A 27,037-nucleotide genomic window follows, 5' to 3' on the forward strand; every position below is an offset into this window, starting at 1 on the left:
CTTTTCTTGAACTTCTCAAACCACCCACGAGAAGCCTTAAACTCTGGGGGTTCCTGCTGGGATGTTCCTTCTCCTGCTCCTTCTTCGGCCTGAGCACGCACGAGATCACCGAAAATGGCGGAGGCCTTCTGGCAAATTGTAGTCTCAGTGATGGTGTCTCCTGAGATCTCTTTGTCCTTGATCCACACAAGAAGCAGCCTCTCCATCTCGTCATGCACGTGCGTTCTCTTGTTGGAGAAAATAGTGACGCCCTTAGAAGGTGTTGCTGCTTTGATGGCCGCCTTCTGCTTCAGGATGGTGCCTATCGTAGACGGATTCCGGCCATACTCCTTGGCGATCGCACTTAAACGCATGCCAGACTCGTACTTTTTAACGATTTCAAGTTTCGTCTCCATCGAGAGCATCGTCTTCTTCTTCTTTCCTTCGGCAACATTCTTGGGACCCATGGCTTCAGTAATACGTAATATAATACACTACGTAACGTTATATACAGTCTATGTATAGTAAACACTAATACAGTACAGTGCACAGTAACGAAAGTTTATTAACGATAACACGTGGCGTACGAATGTACTGTATATTAACACAAAGTCAAACAAGCGAAAGCACACAAAACAATGTCTGTTAACGATACCGCGGTCGGAACGAAAAGAGAGAGAGAGAGATGAACGCCCGTGCGTAGGCAAGCTGGGATAGTTGCCGACCAATAGGAAAGCAGGATCTTATGGCGTCAGCTAGCGTCTGAGTAGGGAGATAACCAATGGGTGAGCGGGAGGCTGTAAGTGAGTCTACCCAAGTTCAAAGTCTGGCGGCGCGCGCTTTTTAAAATTACTCTCGGCGAAGAGTTGGGATCTCGTAAGGTTTTCGTATCCTGAAATTTTATCCGTATCCTGGGGCATAAAAATCTTCGAATCACTTTTCGCATCCTGAATTTTTCGTAAGCAGAAACTTTCGTATCCAGAGGTATCACTGTATATCTAGATTCTGGGTTAGTAAGAATAGCATTTCTCATTCGTTCAGGGCAAACACCAGAATGTGTTGTGAGGACCTTAAATTCGGTTTTCTGGCGAGGAAGAGACACCAATCACATATATTCCTCTTTTTAAGAAGCCATGAAGACACATTTTGAGTAATATATATCGATCCACTGTCTGGTCTTCAGGTATTAACTCTTAATCCTTAATTCTTGGATGAGACTTTTCTATTAGATTACTTTCTCCTTAATCTCTGGCACAGTCGTTCACGTAATATACACAAGATTTTCATAATTCAGATTATCCTTTGCCTTCATATCTTCCAAGACTGTGCATCATATCCATACTTGGTGTGTAGTTGATTCTAATATTCATGCCTTCCCCATCATAAGGCACAATGCGACACAGCATCTTAGTTGTTTTATTCCAACTGTGACTAGATTATGAATCTTCTTCCTAATCTGGCGGTAAAATCGGTTGAGCTTCCAAGTTCAAACTTTTTGTAAAATATCTGTTTTAACAGATTGACACAAGTCAAGTTGCATCTTTTATAAATGGCTGATATATCTTAATGTCACTGATCTTACTATTCGTATTTTATATGCATTACTTTAATATAGTTTATTCGGTTTCCTTATTTTTTCTTAATTATAGCATTTCTTATTGGAGCCCTTGTATTTGTAGCATTCTGCCTTTCCAACCAGTGCTGTAGCTTGGGTAGTATTAAAAATGATCATTATTATCATCATTTTGATAACTAAGGTAATAGTCAAGCATATCTGGATTTTTAATTGAATTTCTAGGAGTACATTGAATATCAACGTTTCCCGTATTGCCACACATTGTATTATGGCCCTTAAAAAACGTAATTTTCCTTAGCTGTATACATTACCAGGGTGCACCTTTTTCTTTTTCTCTTCATATTTTTAGAGGGCTAGTAAAGGCTTCTTAATTTATAGTTGGGAATGTGGACAAATATCTAAGTCAACCTGTAACTGTACAAATTGCAGGTGAAGATTCGAAACTTGGAACTATTGGATGAAGATTCAGACAGGGATGTTTCCTATCGCCAATACTGTTCAACAACTATGCAGAAGCAATGATGAAAGAGTCGCTGGAAGACCTAGAAGATGTCATTAAGATGGGAGGCGAAATTGTGAAAACTGAGGTTCACCGATGACAAGGCAATTGTCTGTAGCTCAAGAGGATGACAAAAAAGACTGAGGACAACAGAGAAGTATGGAATGAATATATATATATATATATATATATATATATATATATATATATATATATATATATATATATATATATATATATATATATATATATATATATATATATATATATATATATATATATATATATATATATATATATATATATATATATATATATATATATATATATATATATATATTATATATATATATATATATATATATATATATATATATATATATATATATATATATATATATATATATATATATATATATATATATATATATATATATATATATTATATATATATATATATATATATATATATATATATATTATATATATTTATATATATATATATATATATATATATATATATATATATATATTTCTCTAAAGCCATGTTAATGAGAATTGCTAAGAAGACTAGGACCTCCAATAAGCTTACATATTGGAGATGCTGAGAGATACTGTGGAGTAAATCAACCATTTGAAATACTAGGGGTAGTCTAACTCGAGAAGAAACTGCAGTAAAGAGATTAAGAGCATAATAGGCCTAGGTAAGGTGAGATAGAGAGAACTGAAGAAAAGATTTTTAAAAAGTTTCATATGAAGTGTAGCATTGTACAGTTGTGAAACATTGACTATTAAAAGTAACAGACAAGAAAAATCTGTAAGCATTTAAAATGTTGATATGGAGGAGGATGCTGAAAACAAGTTTGAGAAACCACAAGACAAATGAAGTACCAAGAATAGTTGAAAAGAAAATCATAATTACAGCAACAAATAGAAGGCAGAAAAACTGGATAGGATACATTTTAAGAGGAGAGGAGAGGAATTACTGTAGGAAATTATAAAGGGTAAATTTTAAGGACACAGACCCAGAGGTAGGAAGAGGTGGTCATGGATAGAGAATTAATCCATGAAAGGACCTGCCTCAGGACAGTAGTAGTAGTAGTAGTAGGAGGAGGAGGGGGGTACAAACACTGAAATTTTGGTACCAGAAAAATTTACTTCATTAAGTTTAAATGTTCAGGAATTTGTGAGGATTTATGTAGTTTTCCGGTCATTTTCTGAGCTATTGATATCTATATTGGTTCTTGGATATATTAAAGGTGTAAATAATTTGGATTTCAGCAATGCCTGTGAAGCGTATCTTAATGAAATAGCTTAGTATGCAGTATTTGTATTTTTTGTATTTATTAAAATATAAAGTTACAGTATAATGAGATAACGAGGAACTAAGGGAATTAAGCTTTTTACAATTAAAAACTCCCTGAACTCCAGAATTTTAAGCAGTTTCCAGCTCCCATCGGACATAGTCATAACTAATAACCGTGGGTGTTTTTTTTTTTCTTCCTTTTTTTTTTTTTTTTTTAATCGTAAGTTTGCTGTAAACCTTAAAGCCATAGAACGAAAAGGTTCTATCGTAGTCGTATACTTTTCCTGCCGACAGATCTTGTAATAATGAAGGCGCAAGTTTCTTTTTATTTTCAGAATGCGTTTGAAATTAATTTTAAGCCTTTAAATACACCATTATTAGTTTAAAAAAAAAAAGTTGCCCGAGACTGGTGGGGATTAATAGCATGGTGCCAGCAATGGGCTCTGGTTCTCTAACTTGAATCAAGACCATGGATTTTATTTTATTCTCTTAATTATTTTCCTCCAGTGAAAATTCTAAATTGGGTTAGAAATTTCCCTTTGAACTTACATATCCACTCTATTGGGTAAACATTTTTGTAGACTGAATTTCCTCTTTCCAAATTTTCCAAAAAGTGAAAAGGGTATTCTTTGAAAAAGTTAAAAGTTCCCAAGGTATGTCTGAGTTTCATGAAAGAAATCTCGCTATAATTACTGGATTGTGCAAATGACGGAGTATGCAATTGTGCTTTAGCAAAAGTCAAACGTAAGATTTCAATAGGTGGAGGAACAAGTGATACTTGCATGAGATTTTCATTGGCAGGTTTCCCCGAGTTAAATAATCGCATGTGAAATTTTAGACCAGATTGTTTATAAATTTACTTTCATGAAATCTACTGTATCTTTCTTGTTTAATGCACAAAGAATTGAGATACCGAGGAAGGTTTCAAGAATTTGAGAGTTCCGTTTAACATGTAGAAATTTAAGAAATTTCATTATTCTGCTATGTTGTGAATAGAATTCCATTAAATATTACCCTCTAGGAAATATCGTATCATAATTTTTATACTATATAAAAATTTTTCAGTAACCTCTGTCAACCCTTTCGTTATTTTTACAAATTATACATTTTATGTATTCGGATCTTTCTAGACTATAGCAACTATTTGCTATAGTCTTACTAAAGAGCATCTATATTTTACTTCGTATAGCAACTGTGGGATTTTCCTCGGTTGCATATAGAGGCTTTAATGTATTGCCCACCTCAGCTCCGGTCAACTAACCTAAATCCATAAATTAAATTCATCCTTCTATCATATTAATTCGCAAATCAAATTTATTCATAAATTCAGTAATGGGCATAATTACTTCCAACATAATGTATTCTCCTTTGTGAAGCCGAATATTGCACAATGTGATCTCGGAAGTTGTTGGTGTAGCTTTAGAAGCCCGTATTATTTTTTATCTTGCTTAGGAAGTTAACAAAAGTCTCCTCTCATAGTTTTACTTACGTACTTTAGCATGATCAGATTATATAATCTTTATATCATTCAACATCAATTTGCAGGCCACGCAGACTACCTCTTGTCAGAATTATTAAGCAAAGTACCAAAAGTCTAGACTTTAGGGAGTGCGGATGATTCAACACCTTCAGAATTCAATGAATGGAACTTGGCGTGGATTTGAGCACAACAATTGGTAATAATTTTAGAATTTTGTTAAACCAAAAGCGCACATTGAGACTCATACTGTTTCTTCTTCAATTGCATTAAAAATTGGATTATTGATCAAGTCTGAGATTTTCATCGATCAGTCTATCCCAACGAAATATATTAATTCTTTCACTGTTACCTTGTTTTGAGTATTTTCTTGGTCTGGTCTTCAGCTAGTGACTTTAACCTTAGTTTGTTGGATAAAACTTAATCTAATGGATTTCTTTATTCTTAATTTTGATTTTAGTCTTGGGCACAGTCTTTCAGTTATTTATCTATGCCTGTAGCACAATTTCATAATTCAGATTATCACTATAATTAAAATCCTAGAAGACTACTTGGTACTGAATACTAGGTGTACAGTTAATTCTCCATCATAAGGCACAATACTACATTGTATTCTTGAAGTTTTATTCCAGTTGTGACCAGATTGTGTTTGGTATGGTCTTCCTAATCTGGCTGTAGAATCTGTTGACCTCCCGAAGTTCAGACTGTAGAGAAAAAAAAAGTCTCGTTCTATAGATCTCATGTGACTGATCTATTCTAATGTTGTTGCTAATCGTAGAATTTATACTGTATTTATTTATTCATTACTTCTATATGGTTATTCGCTAATTCCTTATTTCATTTCCTTACTAGGCTGTTTTCCCTGCTGGTGCCCGTGGGCTTGTAGCATGCTGCCTCAACAACCAGGGTTATAGCTTGGCTGGTAATAATAACAAGTTTTATGATACGAAGACAAATGGTAAGCATAATTGAATCTTATTGAAAATCATTGTGTAGGAGAGTAAATTTCACATTGATATTATAGGTATTGACCCATTGTGCCCTGTAATATGTATCTACAGTGTAGAATTTACTGTATTTATAGGTTTAATAGCTATTACGATCTTTAGAAATCGTAAGTTAACTTTGTTTTCATTACCAGAAATCGTTAAGTTTCCTTGCTTTTTTCATTACCAGAAATCGGTGTTTCCTTACTAGAAATCGTTAAGTTTCCGAAATCGTTAAGTTTCCTTACTTGTTTTCATTTGCCAGAAATCGTTGAGTTTCCTTACTTGTTTTCATTTGCCAGAAATCATTGAGTTTCCTTACTTGTTTTCATTTGCCAGAAATCGTTGAGTTTCCTTGCTTTTTTTCATTTGCCAGAAATCGTTGAGTTTCCTTACTAAGTTTTCATCACTAGAAATCTTAAGTTCCCGTACTTGGTTTTCATTACTAGAAATCGTAAGTTTCCGTACTTTTTTTTTCATTACTAGGAATCTTAAGTTTCCTTACTTAGTTTTCATTACTATAAATTGTAAGTTTCCTTAGTTTTCATTACTAGAAATCGTAAGTTTCCGTACTTGGTTTTCATTACTAGAAATCGTAAGTTTCCGTACTTGGTTTTCATTACTAGAAATCGTAAGTTTCCTTACTTAGTTTTCATTACTAGAAATCGTAAGTTTCCTTACTTAGTTTTCATTACTAGAAATCGTAAGTTTCCTTACTTAGTTTTCATTACTAGAAATCGTAAGTTTCCTTACTTAGTTTTCATTACTAGAAATCGTAAGTTTCCTTACTTAGTTTTCATTACTAGAAATCGTAAGTTTCCTTACTTAGTTTTCATTACTAGAAATTGTAAGTTTCCTTACTTAGTTTTCATTACTAGAAATCGTGTTTCCTTACTTAGTTTCCATTAAATCGTAAGTTTCCTTACTTAGTGTCCATTAAAACGTAAGTTTCCTTACTTAGTTTTCATTACTAGAAATCGTAAGTAGTTTTCATTACTAGAAATCGTATGTTTCCTTACTTAGTTTTCATTACTAGAAATCGTATGTTTCCTTACTTAGTTTTCATTACTAGAAATCGTATGTTTCCTTACTTAGTTTTCATTATCATAAATCGTAAGTTTCTTTACTTTGTTTTCATTATTAGAAATCGTAAGTTTCCTTACTTAGTTTTCATTATTAGAAATCGTAAGTTTCCTTACTTAGCTTTCATTATTAGAAATCGTAAGATTCCTTGCCTAGTTTTCATTATTAGAAATCGTAAGATTCCTTGCTTAGTTTTCATTATTAAAAATCGTAAGTTTCCTTGCTTAGTTCTCATTACTATAAATCGTAAGTTTCCTTACTTAGTTTCATTACGAGAAATCGTAAGTTTCCTTACTTGGTTTTCATTACGAGAAATCGTAAGTTTCCTTAATTAGTTTTCATTACTAGAAATCGTAAGTTTCTTTACAGTTTTCATTACCAAAGTGTAACTTTTTCTCATCCTCTTCATATTTTTATAGGTCAACGAATGTCTTAATATTTTTTTTAGTTGGGAATATGTACAAAATGAAATTTAAAATTTTCTGGGAACAAATGTTCAGTATGATTTTAAACATTCTGGAATTTGTGAAGATTAATGTAGATTCTGGTCATTTTTCCGAGATAATGAAGTCTATCTTGGTTGCATAGATGTATTGAGGGTCTAAATAATTTTAGATTTCATTGAGCTATGAAGAGTGCTTTTAAAACCGGTCTTGGTATGTAGTATAGGCCTATTTATATTTTTAGTAGTTTGTTACTTTGTTGTCGACGAATCCTGCGTTTGAAATAAACGTTGATCCTGTAAACACTTCATTATTAATTCGAACAACAAAGTTGCATAAGGCTGGCGGGATTGTTAGCTGGATACTAACTATGTGTTAATTATCTTCCTAGAATCAAGAATAAGGACTTTATTCCATTCTTTTTCAAATATTTTCTTCTAGTGAAAACTCTAGGTTTGAAGTTTCTTTATTTTGACCTTATATTTTAAACTCTACTGTTTTAAACTTTTTGTAGATTGAATTTCTTCTTTCCAACTTGCTTCCCAGGGGTAAAAATGGAATTCTTTGATCAATTAAATTCCTATATTTCCCCTAAAAAAATAATTATGTGTATTTTACAAATAACGGGGAGTTAAATAGTAAATTGTAACTTTAATAAAACTCGAGTAAAGTGTGATTTTTAGCCCGCCAACGACAAAGTGTGATCCCTACCTGGAATTTTAATTCGGAAAGTTTCCACAAGTTAAAGAATCATAGATGAAATTCTAGACATAATATAGATTTTGAATTCACTTTTATGAAACTTATTGGCTCTCTCTTCATTATTGCACAAACATCGATATACTGAGGAAGGCTTTAAGATTTTGAGTTCCGTCTAACGTAAAAAATTCCAGTATTCTCCCATGGTATGAAAAGCGTTCCATTTAAATGTTACCTTCTAGAAACTTCGTGTCATCATTTTTATAGCATATATGATTTTTCAGTAAATTCGGGTTTCCCTTCCGCTCTTTTTACATGTTTTATATGATTTTTCATAATAATAAACCACCTTTGTATTCAGATATTCCTGTACTACAGCATTTATTTGCAGTAATAGGTAAATTCTACTTGGTCTTACATCCAGATTTTACTTAATTGTGTAATTTTTGGATTTTCCTCTTGTTACTCATAGGCGCTTGTCTGTATTGCCCACTACAGCCATTGGCGTCCCAAATTCAGAATCCATATAATAGGATAACAATGCTCGAGCGCCAGTCGACTAGCCTAAATAAACAAATTTAATCCACTCATTAATCCTATTCATCCACAATTCCAATAATTAAATTCATCACTAGGCATTCGATTATTTCTAACAGTCTGTGGAATATTGAGCTTTATGAAATTAAAGATTATTGTGATCTCAATCAATTAAATAGTAGAGTTGGTGTAACTTCGGAAGATATTTTTTTTCTAATCTCTGTTTCGCAAGATTCCAAAAGGAATATTTCGTAGTTTGTTATATACGTACGATAGCATGATCCTATTGCATTATCTCTATATCAGTCAACATCAATTTGCAGGCCACGTAAAATACCGCTATTTACAAGTATTAAGCAAAGAACCAAAGGTTAGACTCTTATATAGAGTATGAATGGTTCAACATCTGAATTCACTAAATGCCACTTGGCGTGGACTTGAGGAAAAAATAGGGAATGCTTCAAGTATTTTGTTAAACAAAAATGCAAATTGAGATGCGTACATTTTTTTTCAATTGCACATAAAATTGGATTATTGATAAAATCTGATTTTTGTCGGTCAGTCTACCCTAAAAATTCATATAATCTTTTCACATCTTCCTTCTTTTGAGTATTTATTTTACTGTCTAGTCTTTAGCTGGTGACTATCATTATTTTGTGGATTAAAACTTGCAATCTGCTAAATTCACTGTTCTTAATCTGAATTTTAATCACTGGCACAGTCGTTCAGTTGTCTATTTATGCATGTTGCACAATATTTCATAATTCAAATCATCCTTTGAAATAAAATCTTCCAAGACTCTACTATTCTGTACGCAATACTAGGCATAAAGTTAATTTTTCACCATAAGACAGTGACTATATTGTATGTGGCATAATCTTCCTAATGTGGTTGTGCAGTAGGTTGACCTTCCGATGTTCAGAATTTGGAAAATAAAAGTTTTACAGAAGTCTAGTTCTAAAGGTTATATGCGACTGATCTATTTTAACGTTGTCACTGATCTTAAAACCTACAGGTACATAGAATTTTTTCATTAATCGTATATAAAGTTTATTTGTCAATTCCTTATTCACTTAATTCGGATTGCTTTCCCTGTTGGATCCCTTGCATATTGAGTTTGTAGCCTTGTGCCTTCCTTACCAGGGTTACAGCTTGGCTAGTAATGATAATTATATTTTTTATGATTTGAAGATAAAAGTTAAATATATTTTAATTTTATTGAAAATTATTTTTAGGGGGTATATTGCAAATTAATATTTATATGTATTGGCCCATTTTGTACTGTAATGTCTATTTACAGTTCTTTTTTTTTTTTTGTATTAAGCTTTTCCAACTATGCAGGATCGGCATTTCTTGAAAGCAGTTTTCCAATTTCTTCTATCTCCGATGTCCTCCAATGTGAGATCCTTCCCCTCCATATCTGTTGTTACACTCTCCATCCACTTTCTTTTTGGTCTCTCTCTCCTCTTCCTACCTGGCACATCCATCGCCAATAACCTCCTCCACACATACCCCTGATCTCTCCTCATTACATGCTCAAACCAGTGGAGTCTCATTTCTTGGATTTTCTTTGACACCTCTGTAACCTTATTTGTTAACCGTAGCAAATCATTCCCAACCCCATCCAGTCTCTGGGTCTCTGCCATCCATCTTTGCATTCTCATCTCTGCAATATCTATTTTCTTAAAGGTCTTTTCATGGCCCAGGTCTCTGCACCATATGTCATGACAGGTCTCGCTATAGTTTTATGTAAGTTTTCCTTCAACTTTATATTTATCCTTTGATCACACAATACTCCTAACCCTCTTTTCCACTTATTCCACCCTGCTTAAATTCTACTGTTTACTAACATTCGGGCCTCTGTTGTTTCCTCAACATATGACCATGAGCACTTCAATTTTTCTGTCACTCTTATTATTTCTCCCAACAAATGTATGTCACCCGATTGATTCTACGGGGTTAACACACAAACTCTGTTTTAGTTCTACTGATCTTTAGCCTTCTGCTCCCCAATTCCTCTCTCCATCTCACCCAACAATCCTTTTTTGGTTTCATCGCATAGAACTATATCATCTGCAAACAGCATTGTCCATGGTAATTGTTCCTTCACTCTTTCAGTAATTACATCCTTTGCTACATATACCCCAACCCCTACTTCAAACGTCTCGGTCAAACCAACACTCATTCTTATTTGTGTTCCTGCTCCTTCATACATACTTCTGATCCATCTAACATAGTTCTTTGGTGTTCCCCTCTGTCTCGGACATCTCCATATCTCCTGCCGTGGAACTCTTATCATAAGCTTTCTCTGAGTCAATAAATACTATATGTAATTTCTTTTGGCCTTCTTTATTTTTTCCATCAACTGCTTTGGTGCAAACATTGCTTCTACCGGGCATAAATCAAAATGGTTCTTCTCCAATCTCGGTCTCTTCCCTTATCCTATGCTCTATAATCCTTTCCCAAAGCTTCACAGTATGTAGAAGGAGTTTGATTTTACTATATTTATTGAAATTTTGTATATAGTTATTCTTTGAATATGGATATTAAAAAGCTAATCCTCCACATTCTGGGCATCTTATCATTCTGATGTTTTTATATTTTTATCAGATCCACAGCATATAAACTCTAAAGTCCCCCAATCATGTAAAGTATAGTATTTTATAAATTCAATAGGTATTACAATCTTTGGAAATCGTTAGTTTCCTTATCATATTTTTCTTTGCCAAAGTGTGTAACTTTCTCTTCTTCTCTTCGTAATCTTATAGGATGAGATGAGGTATGTCTAATTTTTAGTTGGCAATATGTATACATACTGAAATTTTGTTCACAGAAAATTTTGAGTTTCATTGAAGTTAAATATTCTGAAATTAGTGAAAATTATTGTAGTTTTAGGTCATTTTCAGAGACAATGACGTCTTGGTTGCATAGATATATTAAGGGCGTAAATTATTTCAGGTTTCAATAATGTTTATGAATCTTATCTTAAAATTAGTAGTTTTGTATTTTTAGTAGTGTATGTTACCTTAGACAATTTCAGTAGTAAAGAACTACGAGGATCTAATAGAATTGGGATTTTTATAACTAAAAGCATCCTGAGGCTCCAGAATTCTAGGCTGTATCCAGATCCCATGGGGATACCGGCATTCTCAATTGACAGGGTAATGAAAGTTGTCTGGTTCGACATCTCATAACAACCTGTTGTAAACCTTGGAAAGCCTTGTTATTAAAAGTTTCTGTTATACTCGTCTACTTTCCGTGTCGACATATCATGATAAAGGAGAGCTAAATTCTTGTTTTTTATTTTCAGGATGCTTTTGATATCAATGGCGAGCCTGTAAACACACAATCATTAATTTAAACAACAAAGTTGTCCGAGACTGGTTGGATTAGTAGTGGGATCCCAATGATATGCCTTTTTTTCACCCTACAATCCACAACATGAATTTATTCCAATCTTTCGAAATTAATTCCTTATACTTAAAATTTCTGTTAGCAATTGCTTTTTCTTCTTACATTTCAGACTCTACCGTTTGAACTCTCTGTAGTCTGTATTTCCTCTTTCCAACTTGCTTCCACCTATGACGCAGAAGATCTTCAATCAGGAAAAGATGCCAGAGGAATAGAGAAGAAGCCTTGTCATTCCCATCTATAAGGGGAGGGGAGACATCCAGGAATGTGGCAACTACAGAGGCATAAAGCTGATAAGCCATACTATGAAAATGTGGGAGAAGATCATTGAGAAGAGACTCAGAGATTAAACAACAATTGGTGAGGAACAATTTGGATTCATGCCTGGAAGAGGGACTGTAGAAGCAATGTTTGCTTTGAGGCCGACGATAGAAAAACATCGGGAGAAACGGAAAGGATTACATATGATCATTATTGACATGGAGAAGGCATACAATCGAGTACCACGTCAGGAGCTGTGGAGATGTATGAGAGAAAAGGGAGTCCCTAAGAAATACGTAAGAATCACCCAAGATATGTATGAGAGGGCAAAAGCAAATGTTAAGATTAGTATAGGCCTAACAGAAAGTTTCCCAGTAAATATGGGACCACATCAGGGGTCTGCATTGAGCCCTAACCTATTTGATCTGGTCATGAATGTAGTAACACAACGTATTAGAGATAAGTCTCCTTGGTGTATGCTTTTTGCTGATGATGTTATACTATGTAGCACTAGGCGAGGGGTAGTAAAAGAGAAACTGGAGGAGTGGAGAAGATAAATGGAAAATAGAGGGTTGAAGATCAGCAGGAAAGAGACAGAGTATTTGAGATTAAAAAATGGTGAGAATGGGGAAGTTAGTTTACAAGGAGAGAGATTGAAAAGAGTTGAAAATCTCGGGTATTTAGGATCTATAATTGCAGAGGATGGTTATCTGGGGGCAGAAATAAACTACAGAATAGAAGCAGGATGGGAGAATTGGAAAAAAGTGTGTGGAGTACTATGCGACAGGAAAATAGGAGTCAAGTTGAAAGGCAAAGTTAACAGGACAGTTGTGAGACCGGCAATGATGTATGGAGTGGAGACGTGGACAATAAAGAAGACAGAAGAGAAGAAGATGGATGTGGCAGAGAAGAGAGTGTTGAGATGGATGTGTGGGGTGACAAGAAGAGATAGATACGGAATGAGGTAATTAGGGGTACCACAGGAGTTAGAAAACTATCAGATAAGATCCAAGAAAGTTGACTGAGGTGGTATGGTCATGTCATGAGAAGAGATGAACAGTATATTGGGAGGAGAGTGGTGGAAATGGAGGTACAGGGAACGAGAAGAAGAGGGAGACCAAAGCGAAGGTGGATGGACTGTATCAAGGATGACCTTCGATCAAAGGGATTAACCCGTGATGAGGTGTGGGATAGAGGTAAATGGAGAAAGGTGACCAAAAACATCGACTTCACAAAGAAGTAGGAACAGATGTAGACAAAGAAGAAGGAGAACTTTCTTCCAATGGGTGACTATGTGATTCATTGAAAAAGTAAGTTCCTAATTGATGACTGAATATATTGAAAAAAAATATAGCTATATTAGTGAATTGTGCAAATAATGGGGTATGAAACTACTTGGCAAAACTCAAAGGTATGATTTTTAGTAGGTCAAGGACTAAGTGTGTCCCTTACTTGGAATTTCCATTGACATTTTTTTTTTCACAAGTTACAGCATCACATTTGAAATTCTGGACTTTATTATTGATTGTAAATTCACTTATATGATATTTATCAGAATTTATTATTGCAGAAATATTTCATATACCGAGGAAGATCAAGATTTTGAGAGTCTTGTTTAACATGTACAAATTTTCAATTTTCTGTCTTATTGGAAATACTGCCTTGTTGTGAATAGTTAAATGTTACCCTATAGAAAACATTGTATCAGAATTTTTATACCATGTAGGATTTTTTCAGTAACTGAAGTCATTTCCTTAGCTCTTTTTGCATGTTGTTTAAGAATTTTCATGATCATAAACATTTTGTATTCAATTCAACCTAGCATAGAGCATATATGCTTACATTACTAGGTATTTAACACTTGTCTTAACGTACAACATCTAGATTTTACTTAATTATGAAATTTTGGGACACTCTTCTGTTACACATTGACACTTGAATGGGGCCCAACTCCCAACTCCAGCCATTGTCGATATAGTGTATAGAGACGGCAGTGCTCGAGCCCCAGTCCACTAGCCTAAATTCATGATTTCAACTCCTTCATTAATTCTGTTCATTTGCAAATCAAATTGATTCATATTTCAGTAGCACATATGCATTTATTCCTAACAGCCTGGTATTTTATTTAGTCTTATCTCAATATTTCACAATGTGATTACAATAGTTTTATCATAATTAGATGGTGTACCTTTAGAAGCTCATTTTCTTTCTAATCTCTGTTCAACGGATTGACAGTAGTAGACAGAAATAGTCTGGTACGTACTTTACCATGTTCCTAGTATATTAATTACCTTTATATCGATCAACATTCATTTGCAGGTGATTGTTTACACCTTGAAGTATCAAGCAAAGAACCAAAGGTTTAGACTCCTAAGAGTATGGATGATTCAACACCTTTTAGCTTTCACGAAATACAACTTGGCATGGATCTGAGGGCCTGGATTTGAGGATAAAAAGGTGTAATGCTTCAAGAATTATATTGAACAAACATTCACACAGAGAAACGCACTCTTTCTTCTTCAATTGCATAAGGAATTTATTTATTAATCAAGACTATGGGTTTTTGTCTAACAGTCTATCCTAAAGTAATATTAGATCGTTCACTAATACCTTCTTTTGAATATTTTTCTGCTGTCTGGTTCTAAGCTGGTGACTTTATGGCCTTAATTTGTTGAATAAAACTTGGTTTACTAAGTACCATAGTCCTAATCTGGATTTTAATTTCTAGCACAGTCGTTCAGTTATTTATTTAAGCATGTTGCTCAATATTTCATAATTCACATCATCCTTGGAATTTAAATCCTCGATACTACTATAATTTACATAATACTAAGTATACAGTTAATTCTCCATCATGAGGCACAAATGCTACTCTTTATTCTATTAGTTTTATTCCAGTTGTGATCAGATTGTGTATGGCACGATCTTGCCAGCTGCCGAAGTTCAAACTTATGTCAATCTGTTCCACAGATTTTTTTTTTAAGTCTCGTTCTATGGATTATATAAGACTGATTTATTTTAATGCTGTCAGTGATCATATATAATCTCATTTGTTTATTCATTACTTAAATAGTTTATTTTCTAGTTTCTTATTACGTTTCCTCAATAGGATTTTTTTCCCTGTTGGATGCCGTGGGCTTGTAGCATTCTGCCTTTCCAACCTGGGTTGTAGTTTGGCTAGTAACGATAATTTCTTTTTGTGATGCTAAGATAGAAGGTAAGCATATCTAAATCTTATTGAAATATATTTAATTCTCAGGATATCATACATTAACATATAGGCATTGCCCAATATTGTTCTGTGATGTGCATCAATATTATGTTATAGGATTTTCAAAGCCCATAATAGCTATTCACCTTATGTGTTCTTAACTGCAATTTTGTTCCCAAATCTTATCAATATCGACTAGGCTTCGTTCTGGAATTTATGAAGCTTAATGATTTTCTGGTTATTTTCCGAGCTAGTGGCATCTGTCCTAGTTGCATAGATATATTAGGATGTAAATTATTTTAGATTTCAACAATATCTATAACGTGTAAAAAAAAAATCTACCTTGGTATGTAATAATTCAGTGTACTGTACACACTAAAAAAAAAAAAAAAAAAAAAAAAATAGTATGAGCAACAGGAATTTAATGACAAACTTTTTATAACCAAACGAATCATGAGGCTCTAGAATTTTAGACACTAGCCAGCGCCAATCGGTACACGGGCAATCGTAATTGAAGCAAGTAAAAAAATATTTCTGGACAGACATTTCATAAGTCTATTGACAACCTTGAAAGTCCATGGAATTAAAGGGTTCCGTTCAACTTTTGTTCTTTTCTTGTCGACAACATGTAATAATCAAGGAGGAAGTTATCAATGTTGTAAGAGCTCTTAAAATAAATGTCGAGCCTGTAAATCCACTATTTTTAGCTTGAACAACAGAAAATTGCCCGAGACTGGTGGGGATACAAGCAATATGTTCTATTTTCTTTCTAGAATCTTACTTTTTCTTTTAATTTTGGGCTTATTTTTCAGACTCTTCTGGTTAACTCTTCGTAGACATTTCATCTTTCCAACTTTTTTCCAAATGGTGAAAACTGAATTTTTTGAAAAAAAAATTTCCAAGGTATGTCTGAATACCCTGAACAAAAAATCTAGTTATACTTCGTGTATTGTGCAAATAATGGGTTTGAAATTTTAATCAAAACTCAAAAGTATGAATTTTAGTAGGTCAAGGATTAAGTGTTCTTTTTACTCAAATTTTGCATTGATAGTTTCCTTCAGTCAAAGAATCATATTTTAAATTCTAGACATGATTATAGATTTAAATTTAACTTCAATGAAATTTATCTGATCTTTCTCCTTTATCTCTCTTGCCTCTTTATTGCATGAAAATGGATATATTGAGAAACGCTTTTATTATTTAGGAGTACAGAGAGTGTCCCGTCTAACATGTACAAATTTTCAATATTTTTGCTGCAAAAAATGGTCATCCCATTAGCTCTTCTTGTGTTTTATATGATTTTTCATAATTATAAACATTCTTTGTATTTACATCCTAATAAGGCTTGGAATCTACTTGCAGTACTAGGTATTTTCCACTGGCTTGCCTTACTGTACAACATCACTATTTTACTTCATTATACAATAAGCACTTTGATGGATTCTCCAATTCAGTCATTGCCAAGTCAGTCTACTGTATATTGAAATGGCAATGCCTGAGCGCCAGTCGGATAGCCTAAATTCTATACCAGGCATTAATCCCATTCATTAATCCTCTTTATTTACAAATGAAATAAAGAAAATAATCAATTACGATGCTGAGTCATTTTACAATAGCCATGCTTTTTCTTTCATAAAGCTCAGAGCACAATGTTATCTCAATTAGATAGTAGAGTTGGTGAAGCTTCAGAACCTAATCCGTTCAGCATTTTGACCTATGTAGTTACTTACGTACCTAAACATGATCCTAGTATATTACCCAACTTTTAATGGTAGCATCCAGTGTCAGGTGGATACGTCGAGGTCTTGACTGTAAGTAGTAATGTGCTGGATTTCTTGTTATAAAAATAAATGACTATCAGCGTTGACCAAAATGAATCTTTAATAATTTGTGTATCTTTAAAATATTATTTGGCGAGTTACTTGTTACTTTCTAAAGGAATAAGAAATTTTACTTTGGTGTAATTAAACTGTTAAAGAGGCGTAATGCATTTATAGTAATAATCCCCAAAAATTCTGCCGTACCTGGTGATTTGATTACATTGAACTTGCACAGGGAGTAGACGTAATGTCTCATATTGCAAGAAATTAAAATTTCATTTTTATGAACAGTTTGATAAATTAATAGGCATTGTCCACTTATAAGTTACAAAAATACTGGTAGTGGTAAAAAATAGATAGTTAACCCAAGAGAATCTTACTTTTTCTTATTAAAAATTATACATAAATCTATTTAAACTATTTTTTTTTTTCAGAATCGGCGTTAAATGGCCTTCGATTTTAGATGCAAAGAACAACTCTTAAATCAATCTTTTTGAGAATGTGGAATTTTATTTTAACATAATGGTTTTATTATTCTTAACAAAAGATTAATTCATAACATAATCCACCCAGAGGGATATTTTCGAATTACAGTATTCGAGTTATCAGTAATGGTTTTTAGTTTAAAATGATAATAAATAATTGTCCTAGTTTGCTAAATATTACAAGGATACAAAATGGCTCATTGTACAATGTTGCAGAAATTCAAGGTGGCTGATGTTGCACAGTATTGCAGAGGTGAAAGGGGGCTGGCATTGCACAATGTTGCAGATTACAAGATGGCTGACGTTGCAGAAATGCTGCAAGATGGCTGACGTTGCAGAAATGCTGCAAGATGGCTGACGTTGCAGAAATGCTGCAAGATGGCTGACGTTGCAGAAATGCTGCAAGATGGCTGACGTTGCAGAAATGCTGCAAGATGGCTGACATTGCAGAAATGCTGCAAGATGGCTGACATTGCAGAAATGCTGCAAGATGGCTGACATTGCAGAAATGCTGCAAGATGGCTGACATTGCAGAAATGCTGCAAGATGGCTGGCATTGCAGAAATGCTGCAAGAGATGACGTTGTATGATGTTGCATAAATGCAAGATGGCTGATGCTGAGAGTCGCAGATGCAAGTTGGCTGGTGCAGAATGTTGCAGATGCAAGTTGGCTGGTGCAGAATGTTGCAGATGCAAGTTGGCTGGTGCAGAATGTTGCAGATGCAAGTTGGCTGGTGCAGAATGTTGCAGATGCAAGTTGGCTGGTGCAGAATGTTGCAGATGCAAGTTCGCTAATTTTGCAAATGCAAGATGGCTAAAGTTGCAGAATAAGTTGCACATGCAAGGTGACAGACGTTGCAAATTTTGCAAGATGGCTGACATAGCAATGCAGAATGTTACGATGTGTATATTGCAGAATATTGCAAGAGACTGATTTTCCAGAATGTTGCAAGATGGTGATATTGCAGAATGTTGCAAGATGCTGACGCTAGTGCTGCAAGGTGCTGTTACACGGGTTTTAAAGATGCTGCAAGACAAGATGCTTATGTTGCAAGATGATTTTGCAGAATGTTACAAGCTGCAGATCTTGCCAAATGCTGATGTTGCAAGATTTTTCAATATGCTGTAAGATAAGATGCCGATGTTACAAGATACAGGTGTTACAGAATGTTGCAAGATTTTTTTTCAAGATGCTGCAAGATAAGATGCCAAGGTTGCAGAATGTTACAAGCTGCAGATGGTGCAGAATGGTACAAACTGCGGATGTATCAGCATGTTGCAGAATGTTCAGCATATTGCAAAATGTTAAAAGATTTTTCAAGATGCAGCAAGATTGTTGCAGGTTACAATACAGATGTTGCTGAATGTTCCACGATGGTGTTGCGAGATGCTGACGTTAGTGTTGCTGCTTTTTCAAGATGCTGCAAGATAAGATACCGATGTTGCAAGATGCTGATGTTGCAGAATGTTGCAAGATGCTGCAGCATGTTTCAAGATGCGGATGTTGCAGAAAGTTTCAAGATGCGGATGTTGCATTATGTTTCTAGATGTGGATGTTACAGAATGTTACAAGCCACAGATGGTGCATAATGTTACGAGCTGCATATGTATCAGCATGTTGCAGAATGTTACAAAATACTGATAATGCAAGATGCTGGTGTTGCAGTGTTACAAGACTATGTTGCAATATTTTTCCAGATGCTGTAAGAAAAGATACCGTTGTTGCAAGATGCTGATGTTGCAGAATGTTACAAGCTGCAGAGGTTGCAGAATGTTACAAGCTGCAGATGTTGCAGAACGTTACAAGCGGCAGATGTTGCAGAACGTTAAAAGCTGCAGATGTTGCAGAATGTTAAAAGCTGCAGATGTTGCAGAACGTTACAAGCTGCAGATGTTGCAGAAGGGTACGATGCGAATGTTGCAGAAGGTTACGATGCGGATGTTGCAGAAGGTTACGATGCGGATGTTGCAGAATGTTACGATGCGGATGTTGCAGGTTATGCTGCGGATGTTGCAGAAGGTTACGATGGGGATGGTGCAGAAGGTTACGATGGGGATGGTGCAGAATGTTGTAAGAGGCTGATGTTGCGAAATGTTCCAAGAAGATGTTGCAAGATTGTGATGTTGCAGAATGTTACAAGCTGTCGATGTTGCAAGATGTGGATGTTGTAAAAAGTTACAAAATGCAGATGTTGCAAGATGTAGATGTTGGAAGATGCAGATGTTGCAAGATGCAGATGTCAAAAAATGTTACAAGATGCAGATTCTGCAAGATGTGAATGTTGCAGAATATTATGATGTGGAAGTTGGAGAAGGTTACAAGATACGGATGTTGCAGAATGTTGCAAGAGGCTGATGGTGCAGGATGTTACAAGCTGCGATTGTTGCAGAATGTTGCAAGATGCTGCTGATGTTGCTGGTTACAATGCATATGTTGCAGAATGTTACAAGAGGCCAATGTTGCTGAATGTTCCAAGGTGGTGTTGCGAGATGCTGGGTTAGTATTGCTGTTTTTTCAAGATGATGCAAGATAAGATACCGATGTTCCAAGATGCGGATGTTGCAAAGTTTTGCAAGATGCTGATGTTGCAGAATGTTGCAAGATACCGATGTTGCAAGATGCTGAGGTTTCAGAATGTTGCAAGATGCTGATGTTGCAGAATGTTGCAAGATGCTGATGTTGCAGAATGTTTCAAGATGCGGATGTTTTAATGTTAAAAGATGCAGATGTTGCAGAAGGGTGCAAGCAGTAGATGTTGCAGAATGTTACAAGCTGCAGTTGTTGCATGATATTACAAGCTATGTGTTGCAGAATGTTGCAAAATGTTGATGTAGCAGGTTATGATGTGAATATTGCAGAATGTTACGATGTGGATGGTGCAGAATGTTGCAAGAGGCTGATATTACAACCTATGTGTTGCAGAATGTTGCAAAAGGTTGATGTAGCAGGTTACGATGTGAATATTGCAGAAGGTTACGATGCGGATGGTGCAGAATGTTGCAAGAGGCTGATGGTGCAGGATGTTACAAGCTGCAGTTGTTGCAAAATTGTTACAAGCTGCAGTTGCAGAATGTTGCAAGAAGCAGATGTTGCAGAATGTTACAAGAGGCTGCTGTTGCTGAATGTTCCAAAATGATGTTGCGAGATCATTTTAAGAAGCTGCAACATAAGATACTGATGTTGCAAGAGGATGTTGCAGAATGTTGCAAGAGGATGTTGCAGAATGTTGCAAGAGGATGTTGCAGAATGTTGCAAGATGCTGCTGATAGTGCAGGTTACGATGCAGATGTTGCAGAATGTTGCAAATTGTGGATTTTGTAATGTTAAAAGATGCAGATGTTACAGAAGGTTGCAACAAGTGGATGCTGCTGATGTTGCAAGATTTTGCTGATGTTGCAAGGTTTTGCTGATGTTGCAGAATGTTGCAAGATGCTGCTGATGTTGCAAGATGCTGCTGATGTTACAAGATGCTGCTGATGTTGCATAATGTTGGAAGATGCTGCTGATGTTGCAGGTTACAATGCAGATGTTGAAGAATGTTACAAGAGGCTGATGTTGCTGAATGTTCCAAGATGATGTTGCGAGATGCTGACGTTTGTGTTGCTGCTTTTTCAAGATGCTGCAAGATAATATACCGATGTTGCAAGATGCTGATGTTGCAGAATGTTGCAAGATGCTGCTGATGTTGCAGAATGTTGCAAGATGCTGCTGATGTTGCAGAATGTTGCTAGATGCTGCTGATGTTGCAGAATGTTTCAAGATGCTGCTGATGTTGCAGAATGTTTCAAGATGCTGCTGATAGTGCAGGTTACGATGTGGATGTTGCAGAATGTTAGAAGAGATCGATGTTGCTGAATCTTCCAAGATGATGTTGCGAGATAATGACGTTAGTGTTGCTGTTTTTTTAAAAGATGCTGAAAGATATTGCAAGATGCAACATTCTCATCTTGCAGAATGTTGCAAGATGCCGGGGTTGCAGAATGTTGCAAGATTGAGAGGGGTTGCAGAATGTTGCAACATGCTGATGTTGCAAGGTGTTGATAGAAGTTGTATAAATTGCTGATGTTGTAAATTGCTGATGTTGCAAGATGTTGCACCATGCTGCTGTTGCAAGTTGGTACAAGATGCTGATGGTGCATAATGTTGCAAGATTCTGATATGTTGCAGAATGTTGCAAGATACTGATGTTGCAAGATGCTGATGTTGTAAAATGTTACAAGCTACAGATGTTGCAGAAAGTTAAGAGATGTGGATGTTGCAAAATGTTATGATGCTTATGTTGCAAGATGCTGATGTTGCTGAATGTTGTAAGATGCTGATATGTTGCAGAATGTTGCAAGATGCTGATGTTGCAAGATAGTTACAAGATGTTCCAAGGTGCTGATGTTGCAAAATGTTACAAGCTGCGGATGGTGCCGAATGTTACAAGGTGTGGATGTTGCAGAAATATACAAAATGCGGATGTTGCAAAATTTTATTATGCGGATGTTGCAGAGGGTTACAAAGATGTTGCTGAATTTTCAAGATGCATATGTTGCAGAATGTTGCAAGATGTTGATGTTGCAGAATGTTGAAAGATGCTGATGTTGCAAAATGCTGCAAAATGCCCATGTTGCAGAATGTTGCAAGATTTTGCAAGATGCTGATATTGCAAGATGCTGTCGTTGCAAGATGCTGTCGTTGCAAGATGGTACAAGATGCTGATGGTGCCTAATGTTATGATGCGGATGTTGCGGAAGGTTATAAGATGCAGATGTTGAAAAAAAGTTATGGTGCAGATGTTGCAAACTTATGATGCAGATGTTGCAAAAGGTTACAAGGATGTTGCTGAATGTTAAGAAATGTATGTTGCAGAAGGTTAGAAGATGCTGATGTTGCATACTGTTTCAAGATGCTGATGTTGCACAATGTTGCAAGATAGATGTTAAATCATTTTGCAGAATGTTGATGTTGCAAGATGCGGATGTTGCAGAAGGTTGCAAGATGGGGATGATGCAGAATGTTGCAAGAATCTGATGTGGAATGTTCCAAGATGCTGATATGTTGCAGGATGTTGCTAGATGCTGTTGCAAGGTGTTGATGTTGCAAGATACAGTTGCAAGATGGTGCAAGGTGCTGATGTTGCAAGGTGTTGCAAGATACTGCAAGATTCTGATGTTGCAGAATGTTGCAAGATGCAGAATGTTGCAAGATGCTGATGTTGCAGAATGTTACAAGCTGCAGATGGTGCAGAATGTTACAAGCTGCAGATGGTGCAGAATGTTACAAGATGCAGATGTTGCAGAAAGTTACAAGATGCAGATTTTGTAAAATGTTATGATGCAGATGTTGCAGAAGGTTACAATGATGTTGCTGAATTTCAAGGTGTATGCTCTTATGTTGCAAGATGCCTATATTGCAAGATGCTGATGTTGCTGACGGTGCAGAATGTTGCAAGATGCAGTTGCAAGATGTTGCAAGGTACTGATGTTGCAGAATGTTGCAAGATGCTGATGTTGCAGAATGTTACAAGCTGCAGATGGTGCAGAATGTTACAAGATGCGGATGTTGCAGAAGGTTACAATAATGTTGCTGAATTAAAAGATGTGTATGTTATGTTGCTGAATGTTGCAAGATTCTGTCATTGCAAGATGGTACAAGATGCTGATGGTGCAGAATGTTGCAAGATGCTGATATGTTGCAGAATGTTGCAAGATGATTATGTTGCCAGATACAGTTGCAATATGTTGCAAGATGATTTTGCCAGATACAGTTGCAAGATTTTGCAAGGGGCTGATGTTGCCAGATGTAGTTGCAAGATGCTGATGTTGCAGAATGTTGCAAGATGCTGATGTTGCAGAATGTTGCAAGATGCTGCTGATGTTGCAGAATGTTGCAAGATGCTGCTGATGTTGCAGAATGTTTCAAGATGCTGCTGATAGTGCAGGTTACGATGTGGATGTTGCAGAATGTTAGAAGAGATCGATGTTGCTGAATCTTCCAAGATGATGTTGCGAGATAATGACGTTAGTGTTGCTGTTTTTTTAAAAGATGCTGAAAGATATTGCAAGATGCAACATTCTCATCTTGCAGAATGTTGCAAGATGCCGGGGTTGCAGAATGTTGCAAGATTGAGAGGGGTTGCAGAATGTTGCAACATGCTGATGTTGCAAGGTGTTGATAGAAGTTGTAAATTGCTGATGTTGTAAATTGCTGATGTTGCAAGATGTTGCACCATGCTGCTGTTGCAAGTTGGTACAAGATGCTGATGGTGCATAATGTTGCAAGATTCTGATATGTTGCAGAATGTTGCAAGATACTGATGTTGCAAGATGCTGATGTTTTAAAATGTTACAAGCTACAGATGTTGCAGAAAGTTAAGAGATGTGGATGTTGCAAAATGTTATGATGCTTATGTTGCAAGATGCTGATGTTGCTGAATGTTGTAAGATGCTGATATGTTGCAGAATGTTGCAAGATGCTGATGTTGCAAGATAGTTACAAGATGTTCCAAGGTGCTGATGTTGCAAAATGTTACAAGCTGCGGATGGTGCCGAATGTTACAAGGTGTGGATGTTGCAGAAATATACAAAATGCGGATGTTGCAAAATTTTATTATGCGGATGTTGCAGAGGGTTACAAAGATGTTGCTGAATTTTCAAGATGCATATGTTGCAGAATGTTGCAAGATGTTGATGTTGCAGAATGTTGAAAGATGCTGATGTTGCAAAATGCTGCAAAATGCCCATGTTGCAGAATGTTGCAAGATTTTGCAAGATGCTGATATTGCAAGATGCTGTCGTTGCAAGATGGTACAAGATGCTGATGGTGCCTAATGTTATGATGCGGATGTTGCGGAAGGTTATAAGATGCAGATGTTGAAAAAAGTTATGATGCAGATGTTGCAAACTTATGATGCAGATGTTGCAAAAGGTTACAAGGATGTTGCTGAATGTTAAGAAATGTATGTTGCAGAAGGTTAGAAGATGCTGATGTTGCATACTGTTTCAAGATGCTGATGTTGCACAATGTTGCAAGATAGATGTTACATCATTTTGCAGAATGTTGATGTTGCAAGATGCGGATGTTGCAGAAGGTTGCAAGATGGGGATGATGCAGAATGTTGCAAGAATCTGATGTGGAATGTTCCAAGATGCTGATATGTTGCAGGATGTTGCTAGATGCTGTTGCAAGGTGTTGATGTTGCAAGATACAGTTGCAAGATGGTGCAAGGTGCTGATGTTGCAAGGTGTTGCAAGATACTGCAAGATTCTGATGTTGCAGAATGTTGCAAGATGCAGAATGTTGCAAGATGCTGATGTTGCAGAATGTTACAAGCTGCAGATGGTGCAGAATGTTACAAGATGCAGATGTTGCAGAAAGTTACAAGATGCAGATTTTGTAAAATGTTATGATGCAGATGTTGCAGAAGGTTACAATGATGTTGCTGAATTTCAAGGTGTATGCTCTTATGTTGCAAGATGCCTATATTGCAAGATGCTGATGTTGCTGACGGTGCAGAATGTTGCAAGATGCAGTTGCAAGATGTTGCAAGGTACTGATGTTGCAGAATGTTGCAAGATGCTGATGTTGCAGAATGTTACAAGCTGCAGATGGTGCAGAATGTTACAAGATGCGGATGTTGCAGAAGGTTACAATAATGTTGCTGAATTAAAAGATGTGTATGTTATGTTGCTGAATGTTGCAAGATTCTGTCATTGCAAGATGGTACAAGATGCTGATGGTGCAGAATGTTGCAAGATGCTGATATGTTGCAGAATGTTGCAAGATGATGATGTTGCCAGATACAGTTGCAATATGTTGCAAGATGATTTTGCCAGATACAGTTGCAAGATTTTGCAAGGGGCTGATGTTGCCAGATGTAGTTGCAAGATGCTGATGTTGCAGAATGTTGCAAGATGCTGCTGATGTTGCAGAATGTTGCAAGATGCTGCTGATGTTGCAGAATGTTGCAAGATGCTGCTGATGTTGCAGAATGTTTCAAGATGCTGCTGATAGTGCAGGTTACGATGTGGATGTTGCAGAATGTTAGAAGAGATCGATGTTGCTGAATCTTCCAAGATGATGTTGCGAGATAATGACGTTAGTGTTGCTGTTTTTTTAAAAGATGCTGAAAGATATTGCAAGATGCAACATTCTCATCTTGCAGAATGTTGCAAGATGCCGGGGTTGCAGAATGTTGCAAGATTGAGAGGGGTTGCAGAATGTTGCAACATGCTGATGTTGCAAGGTGTTGATAGAAGTTGTAAATTGCTGATGTTGTAAATTGCTGATGTTGCAAGATGTTGCACCATGCTGCTGTTGCAAGTTGGTACAAGATGCTGATGGTGCATAATGTTGCAAGATTCTGATATGTTGCAGAATGTTGCAAGATACTGATGTTGCAAGATGCTGATGTTGTAAAATGTTACAAGCTACAGATGTTGCAGAAAGTTAAGAGATGTGGATGTTGCAAAATGTTATGATGCTTATGTTGCAAGATGCTGATGTTGCTGAATGTTGTAAGATGCTGATATGTTGCAGAATGTTGCAAGATGCTGATGTTGCAAGATAGTTACAAGATGTTCCAAGGTGCTGATGTTGCAAAATGTTACAAGCTGCGGATGGTGCCGAATGTTACAAGGTGTGGATGTTGCAGAAATATACAAAATGCGGATGTTGCAAAATTTTATTATGCGGATGTTGCAGAGGGTTACAAAGATGTTGCTGAATTTTCAAGATGCATATGTTGCAGAATGTTGCAAGATGTTGATGTTGCAGAATGTTGAAAGATGCTGATGTTGCAAAATGCTGCAAAATGCCCATGTTGCAGAATGTTGCAAGATTTTGCAAGATGCTGATATTGCAAGATGCTGTCGTTGCAAGATGGTACAAGATGCTGATGGTGCCTAATGTTATGATGCGGATGTTGCGGAAGGTTATAAGATGCAGATGTTGAAAAAAAGTTATGATGCAGATGTTGCAAACTTATGATGCAGATGTTGCAAAAGGTTACAAGGATGTTGCTGAATGTTAAGAAATGTATGTTGCAGAAGGTTAGAAGATGCTGATGTTGCATACTGTTTCAAGATGCTGATGTTGCACAATGTTGCAAGATAGATGTTACATCATTTTGCAGAATGTTGATGTTGCAAGATGCGGATGTTGCAGAAGGTTGCAAGATGGGGATGATGCAGAATGTTGCAAGAATCTGATGTGGAATGTTCCAAGATGCTGATATGTTGCAGGATGTTGCTAGATGCTGTTGCAAGGTGTTGATGTTG

At 35.9% G+C, this 27,037-nt stretch overlaps 1 long non-coding RNA gene across 1 annotated transcript; it reads left to right on the forward strand.

Moving 5' to 3' along the window:
- The first annotated feature begins 4,826 nt into the window (after positions 1–4,826).
- On the forward strand, positions 4,827–15,229 carry LOC137649660 (uncharacterized). Its single transcript, XR_011045806.1, has 4 exons — positions 4,827–5,036; positions 5,690–5,795; positions 12,109–13,567; positions 14,577–15,229. It is a non-coding gene; the product is annotated as an uncharacterized lncRNA (long non-coding RNA).
- Positions 15,230–27,037: the final 11,808 nt, after the last annotated feature.

The sequence above is a fragment of the Palaemon carinicauda genome, chromosome 11 (assembly GCF_036898095.1).
Source record: "Palaemon carinicauda isolate YSFRI2023 chromosome 11, ASM3689809v2, whole genome shotgun sequence".
NCBI classification, from domain to species: Eukaryota; Metazoa; Arthropoda; class Malacostraca; order Decapoda; family Palaemonidae; genus Palaemon; species Palaemon carinicauda.